This window comes from Pristis pectinata, chromosome 2 (genome assembly GCF_009764475.1).
Source record: "Pristis pectinata isolate sPriPec2 chromosome 2, sPriPec2.1.pri, whole genome shotgun sequence".
NCBI lineage: Eukaryota > Metazoa > Chordata > Chondrichthyes > Rhinopristiformes > Pristidae > Pristis > Pristis pectinata.
This window is the reverse complement of record NC_067406.1, coordinates 39,697,740-39,705,908: the sequence shown is the minus strand read 5'-3', so window position 1 is coordinate 39,705,908 and position 8,169 is coordinate 39,697,740.

Sequence of the window (8,169 nt, the reverse complement as noted above, 5' to 3'; positions counted from 1 at the left end):
TGGCATCTTGGTCAGTGTGGACAGGTTGGGCCAAAAGGTCTGTTTCCATGCTGTACGAATCACTTCCTCAAAAACCCTTGAAGCTTCTAAAGCTGCTACTCCACCCGAATCATTAAAACAAAATAAACCCAAGCGCAATTCAGACTGAGTTTGCAGATAATAACGTTAGGCTGAGTGCCTGGGGAAAGAGGTAATCGATCATTTTCAGAATTTAGCCTATACTTACTCACTTCACCGAGCTCAATTTATTAAAAAAATTTACACTTCTGTAACATTTTAAGAAGCCCTCAACTATCAAATGAATTGGATAGCTTAAGGGCAATATTTAAGTGCTTTTACTACCTTGAAAGAAAATATGCCAGCTAATTCGTGTACATCAATTTCCACAAAACAACACATGGAAAAATCAGTTAATTTGTTTCTTTTATAATGTTGATTATGCCATTCTTTGAAGACATAACTGGGATCTTTTACACAGACCTTGGTTTGTTTCATACAAAAATCAGTACCTATGATGAGTGAAAATTCTTCCTTTACAAGTGCCAGCCTTGATTATGAATTTGTTTTTTTTTGTAGGATTTGACCTTGAGGCACAAAGCGGCACTTTCACTATGCCAAGCAACAACAAAATACATATAGTGCAGATAGATAACTGGTTTATTGCAGGAATGGTATTATAAAATGAATTTAGAAAGTGCCCTTTTTGGCACAATTGAATGTGATCCCCGATTTAAAGATACCTGCTGAATTCCTAGTAAATTCTGTCTACACTAAAGCACTGCAGAAAAACTAAAGACTGATTTGTCTTAATGCAACTCTGCAGCAATTGTATATTGTAAAACAGCCAGACTGGTTGCATCATGGGTTTTTTGAATGGCATTTGACAAAAGTATATTGCTTCAAACTTGCATTTTAAAAATTGTTAATTCTCTGAATCACATGGAGCATTTCATTATTACTAACACAAGTGTTATTCGTACTTATTTGTAAATCAGCCATGACTGAATGGCGGAGCAGACTCTGGGCCGAATGGCCTGATTCTGCTCCTAGGTCTTATGATCTTATGACAGATGCATCTGTCCATGATAGCATTGGTAGAAAAGACCACCACAGATTTCCTTTCAGAGACAAAATCCCATCTTGACACCAAAGACACCCTCTGTTGTGTGGTAGTAGAATAGGATAGACGCAACACAGATCTGGCAGCTCAAAACTAGGTATGCATTATGCAGAAGTGTTTCCACAATCTGTAACCTCATGGCCTGGCACATCCTTTATCTTTACTATAAAGCCAGTGGCTGAACCTAGTTCAGTGAGGAATACAAATGGGCTTGTAAAGTCACTTTAAAAACACCTGAACTTTAAAGAAAACCCTCTTCCAACTTAGAGTTCATCTTAAATGGCAATAAGTCTAATGCATCGAGTTGTAAATTAATATTCATTTATAATCAATAATTTCAGTTCAACTCTAAATGAAAACCAGATTTTATATTCAGAGTCAGAAAGTGTATTAAAGATTAAAATTTTACACATTGCAGAATATTTAAAGATCACAGCACCACTGTTTTAACATTGTCTAAGTTAATTTTTTTCTTCCCCACTTTCTTATTCAAAAGTTGCCTGAAGGGAGTTTGGGAAATAATGGACTTCACATTACTAAATCTGCAAAACTAAAATAATGTAGTTTTTAAAAACTACTTTCATAAATATTCTAGGCAAAATGTTTTCTGGTATGATGACCCCAATTCACACATTTGTAAGACTAAATTTATTAAAAAGTTCTTAATGGATTTTTTGATAAATTATGGAAATGTTCAAGAACTTCATTTTGCAGACATCAGATGTTAAGCCTTTTTATACAGGTGATTTGATCACTTAAATGTTTTGCTCAACAACCAAGGTTAGGAGGACCTTGGTTCCAGGATGGTGGTGATGTAAATGGACCAGTTTCCCATAAAACTAAACAAGAACTTTCTTGGAGATGAGGTACACACAGCAGAAAGATAGAGAAAGGTATTGGAGCAATGGTGCATCTTTGATGATGCCATTCTGCACTGAAATTGGATCCATTATTGAGCCTGTGGATAAAACACAACTTGCATGCCATCATAAAGAAAATATGAGACAAATTTCTGCAGCAACCACATTTGTTCAACTCATTCGCTGGATTGGCCTTATACTTAATATTCACACAATAAAAGTCCATTATAGGAAAGATGTGAAGGTATTCTGCCTTTTCATTGTGTAGGCAGAAGGGATTAGTTTAGTTAGGCATTTAATTACTAGCTTAATTAGTTCAGCACAACATCGTGAGCTGAAGGACCTGTTCCTGTGCTGTACTGTATTATGTATTAGAAAAGATTTTATAAGAATGGTTCCTAGGATGAGGAACTTCAGTTTTAAGAATGGATTATTTTCTTTAAAGAGGCTTATGGGAGATTTGAAAGAAGCGTACAAAATGAAGGGTCTGGACAGGGTGTACGGTCGGAGGTTTTCCCTTTGATAGAGGGTTGAGGACTAGACATGGGTATAAATGCCCTGCAGTTGTGCTGGAGACAGGTTCCATTGTGGCCTTCAAGAGAGAAGTGCATAAATAAAAGGTGAAGGAAAATATGAAAGCTACAGGGAAGGGTCTGGGCGATAGAGCATCAGTGTAAACACAATGGGCTGAATGGTCTTTTCTAGTCTTATAATCTTACAGAATCATAGGAATAGTTAACTCAGTGTTTACATTCATTTCTTACGCCATTTGAGATACTCTATCACCTTGTAACTATTGGAACATACGCTACCAAACATTACCAGTGCTATTCTGAGCATGATCCAGAGGAACAGTGGACCTCAAGATTGAATTTCTCAATAGTTATTGAGAGGTACAGCACAGAAAGAAGGCCCTTCAGCCCACTGAGTCCATACTGACCATTAACCATCTATTTACATAAATCTTGTATTAATCCCATTTTTTTAATTCTCATCAACTCCCCCCTGCCCCCCAGATTCTACCATTTGCCTACACACTAGAAGCAAATTACAGTGGCTAAATAATCTACCAACCCACACAAATCAGAGAGAACCTGTAAACTCCACCCAGACAGCACCCAAGGTCAGAATTCAATGGGTTTTCCTCCTTGCCTTACAGGGAGATTTGTTCCATTGTATTGTTTTGAACAACTGAAGCTTCTAAAATGGGAGGAAGAATTTGGGAGCCAGAGTCGTTTGAGAAAAACTAGCCCAGTTATTTTCAACTCTGACAAAACTGTCAAATAAAAAGTACAAAAGTGCTTCCTTATTTCTTCCCTGATCCATAGAGATGTGTGTGCCAAGACAGTAACAGATTAAAAGATTGGTGGACCTGGTCATCTTATTCCAATGGATCTACAGTGGGAAGATCAGAAAATTGAAGTAAATGATTAACCAAGTGAGCAATTAGGTAGAATCATTCCCCCAAGTAAAAATGGGGGCATTCCATTTTAAGTAGGAGAATAGTTTCCCTATTAAACTACAATGGGAAATTAGTCGAGTTCTTTGATTATTGATCAAGGAAATAATAACTTGAGAAAAGGTTCCCACCCCAGACATTCTCTTCTCTCCAAAACCCCACCCCCCTCCCCCCACCAATCAGGCAGAAAATACAAAAGCCTGTGGCACCAGGCTCAAGGACAGCTTCTGTCCCACTGTTAAGATTATTGAACTACTGAATGAAAACATGGACTCTTGACCTCACAATCTAGCTCATCGTGGCCTTGCACCTTATTGTCTGCCTGTACTTTCTCTGTAAGTGTAACACTATGTACTGTTTTCTGTTATTGCTTTTCCCTTGTACGACCTTTACGTACTGACGCGATGAAATGATCTGTATGGATGGCATACAAAGTTTTTTCTACTGTACCTTTGTACATGTGACAATAGTAAACCAATTTACCAAGTTACGGCCTAGTCAATTCCTTTGGATAGTTATTGAGAGGTTATGCAATTACTTGATTTTAAGGTTACAAAAATGTTTACTACACTTTAATTTCAGTTTGAACTATACTTACCTTTGAACATGACATACTTTATCCCATTGAGTTTCCAACATCATAATAAAAGACCAACTACTTCCACCTCTGCACTATATTACCTACCTCTGCTCATCTGCTGCTGAAGCCTTAATCGTCGTCGTCGTGGCTATCCCGAGGTCGAGGATGATGGTCTTCGTTCCATTGATCTATTTATGGGCTCTCAAGTGGCTTATCTTGTCCAATCTTGGCTCTGAAAGTTCTTCCGCATTCAGGACAGGTAGTTCCAGATGGCAGATTGGGCTTTGGTTGTTGCTGCCTCTTTCCATTTTCTTCTCTTTTCCTCTAATTATGCACATCTGTTGTCTTCGAAAGTTGCTGTTCCTTCTTGGATGATGGTTTGCCAGAGTTTCCTGTCCTTGGCATTGGGAAACCAATTGTTGATGTCGATGTTACATTTCTTCATGTTGGCTTTTAAGACATCTTTGAATCTCTTCTGCAGTCTGCCTCTTTTACGTTTGCCTCCTTTAAGCTGGGAGTAGAAGATTTGTTTCGGCAGATGTTCGTCTTTCATCCGAACAACATGACTGCTCCATCTTAGTTGGTTCTTGATAACGTAGTGTTACGAACCAGCAGCAAAAGAAACACACTGAGTCATGATTCAGTGTTTAAAAACTACTTTATTAATAGCTACTTATGATAATAAGAAAAAACAAAAACATCAGAATGTTAGAAGTAAAAATGTTAAACCTTAAACATTAACCCCAAAACTAAACTGGTAGTGTGTGTGTGGCAAGTTCCCAAACTCCAAGTCCAGGAACAGTTCTTAAAGTTCCAGTCAGCAAGCCATAAGGTGAAACATGAGCAAAGGCTTCTTCGACAACTACCGTTGTCTGAAGATAAGACGTAGATGTAGAGAACATAGAGTAATTACGAAATCCAAATGTTCCACGATGGAACCCAAACAACACCTCAGTGTTTACTTGGTAGTGACTTCCTCACCCCGCAAAGCATCCGAATCGTGGCCGTCCACACAAATACCCGTTTCCTTCTACAGGTCAACAACAAAGTGAACTCCACTGCGTTGTTCCAAAGTATCTGCCACCCCGAAAAGCATCCGAGATGTGGCCATCCACACAAACACCTGTTTCCCTCCACAGGTTAACGACAAAGTGGACTCCACTGGATTACTCCAAAATCCATACGTGGATTGTAGTGACAGACACAGATATCATTTTTCATCCATTGATAGAGACTAGCAAGCTGGTCTCTCTCAATCTCTTCCTCTCTCTCTCTCTCCTCTGACTGACTCCAACTGACTTCTTCAACAATGTCCTTTATCTTCTGTTGACGTAAGCACGCCACACACACACACTATGCTCTATCTTAAAGGGACATTCACCAATAGTAACCTAGCCTACTGTTACGGACTTCGATGTTTGTTGTTTTTGTTTCATTTAGCACACTGACATTGGTTCTTCTATCTTCCCAGCTGATATTCAAGATATTTTGAAGACAGCGTTGATGTAACTTTTCAAGTGCCTTCAGATGTCGTATGTTGTCCAAGTTTCTGATACATATAGGAGCATTGGGATCACCACTGCTTTGTACACTAACATTTTAGTGTCTGTTTGGATGTCACGATCATGAAAGACTCGTTTGGAGACGTCCAAAAACTGTTCCAGCGCATTTAAGACAATGTTGGATCCCATCGTTAAGGTAGACAATGGAGGAGAGGTGACTTCCAAGATATGGAAAGTGGTCCACGTTTTCCAGGGTTGTTTTGCCAAGCTGAATTGATGGTTCTATCCGATCTGTCTCAGTTGGTGATGGTTGGTAGATGATCTGAGTCTTCCTGGAATTGATGGCAAGTCCAAGTTTCGTGTACGCATGGTTCAAGGCAGTCAGAATCTGTTGAAGGTGGTTTTCTGAGAGCTGCAACACAGTTGTCATCTGCATATTGGAATTCGATGAGGGAACTCGTGGATGTCTTGTATTTGGACTTGAGACAGGCAAGATTGAAAAGTCTGCCATCTGTTCTGTAGACAAATTCGATTCCTGGGGGTAGATAGTCCTTGATGTGGATGATTGTCGCAATGAAGATGGTGAACAAAGTTGGGGCAATCATGCATCCCTGTTTTACTCCTGATTTGACTTGAAAAGGCTCACAGTTACTGTTGCTGACCACGACTGTGGCAAGCATGCCATCATGGAGGAGTCTCAGGATTCGAATGTACTTTTCAGGGCATCCATAGGTGGATAGGACATCCCATAGGAGTTCCCTTGATACTGAGTCAAAGGCTTTGGTGAGGTCAATGAATGCCATGTACAAAGGTTGAAGTTGTTCACGACATTTTTCTTGCAGTTGTCGCATTGTGAAGATCATGTCGATTGTTCCACATGGTCTAAAACCAGCTTGTATCTCCAGGAGGGTCTTCTCAGCTAAAGGCTTGAGCAGGTTGTTCATGATGCAGGTGAGGATCTTTCCTGCTGTTGCTAACAGGGAAATTCCACGATAGTTTCCACATTCGGATCGATCACCTTTCCTTTTGTGGATGGTAATGATTGCTGAGTCTCTGAAGTCTGCTGGTACATCTTCATTTATCCAGATCTTGATGAGAGGTTGATGCAGTTGGTAATGAAGCAGGTTACCTCCAATTTTGTAGACCTCGGCTGGTATTCGATCGGGTCCAGCGGCCTTGTTGTTTTTCAAAGTTTTGATGGTTTCCTTGACTTCAAGTGTTGGTATTTTACTTTGGGAGTCATCAATGGGCTGTTTTGGAATGTTGTTAATCATATTCCTGTCAAATGAGATGTTTTGATTTAGAAGATCTTCAAAGTGCTCCCTCCATCTAGAATTGACGTCAGCATTGCTCTCCAGGATGGTTGAACCATCTTTATTTTTGAGAGGGTCTTGACTGTAAGTGGATGGGCCAAAAATAGCTTTGGTTGCATTAAAAAAAAGCCTCGAGCCCTAATCCATTGTATCCATTGAGATTTTTTTCATTTAAAAAAAATCAAAGGATTTCATTTTGTCAATGGGGAAGTTTTGGACATTTACCAAATTTATCAAACAATCTTACCTCTCAAAGAACTTTCCTCCTAGGGTACAAAAATTTGGCCATTTAACCTGATAATTGACCAATAATGCTGTTCTCTTATTTAGGAACAGCAAAGACAATGTTCAAATAACCAGCAACAACAGTGTGGCAAGTCACTAGGAGTAACGTACAATCCCTCTTTCAGTGCAGAACATAAGCTTTGCAACTTAGAACTTGGGTTAGAAGAAATTTCTCAGGTTTACATTTAGTATCAAAATATTACTACTATAACAGTAAACTTCTGCAGTTTGTTTTCTTCTTTGGGTAGCTGACATTCTTTTTGAAATTCTCATAGGAGGAAGTTTTTTTTAAAAAAATAATTGATATAAAGAAATGTCATAGACACATGATGTGTCAGTTAACTCTTACGGTCAATGATGTGCTTTGAAACTGTCAGTTGTGGAGTAATTTACACACAAGCTCCCACAAGCAACAATCTTCTTGGTGATGATTTAAGGAGAAATGTTGGCCAGGACAAAGAGAAATTCTTCAGAATAATCCTATGGATTTTTTTGTTCACACGAGAGTGGACAGAAACTGGGATTAATCGTCACACCTAAAAATGCACTCCTGATACTGCAGCACTCCCCTAGTATAGGGCTGGAATATCTGCCTAGGTTTGTCTTCAAACTCCTGGAGTTGGAATTAACCTCAAAAGTTCCAACTGGTGATAATATGGATCTAAATGAATACTTTACTTCTGACTTAAGTGATATTAAAATTTATATTAACGGAGGGAAAAGATTACCAGACCCGCCCTTCTTTAAAAGCAAATAAGTCACTAAGATCTGATAAAATCTATACCAGGTTCTTAAAATCCAAGTGAAGAATTAGCAGCATCTCACTTATTTTTTCCAATCATCTTTGGCTTCAGCTACGAAATTAGGAATCTAACATGGCAGTACTGTTTAAAAATGGGTGAAAGGGCAAATCAAATTACTGCAGACCATGTCAGTGATGGGCTGAGAGACAGTGCAAGATAGTTTGAGAAGATAGTTATTCAAGAACAATCAGCATGGCTGGGGAAAGGAAGGTTAACTCTTAGTATCTCAAAATAATTTAATCAACAA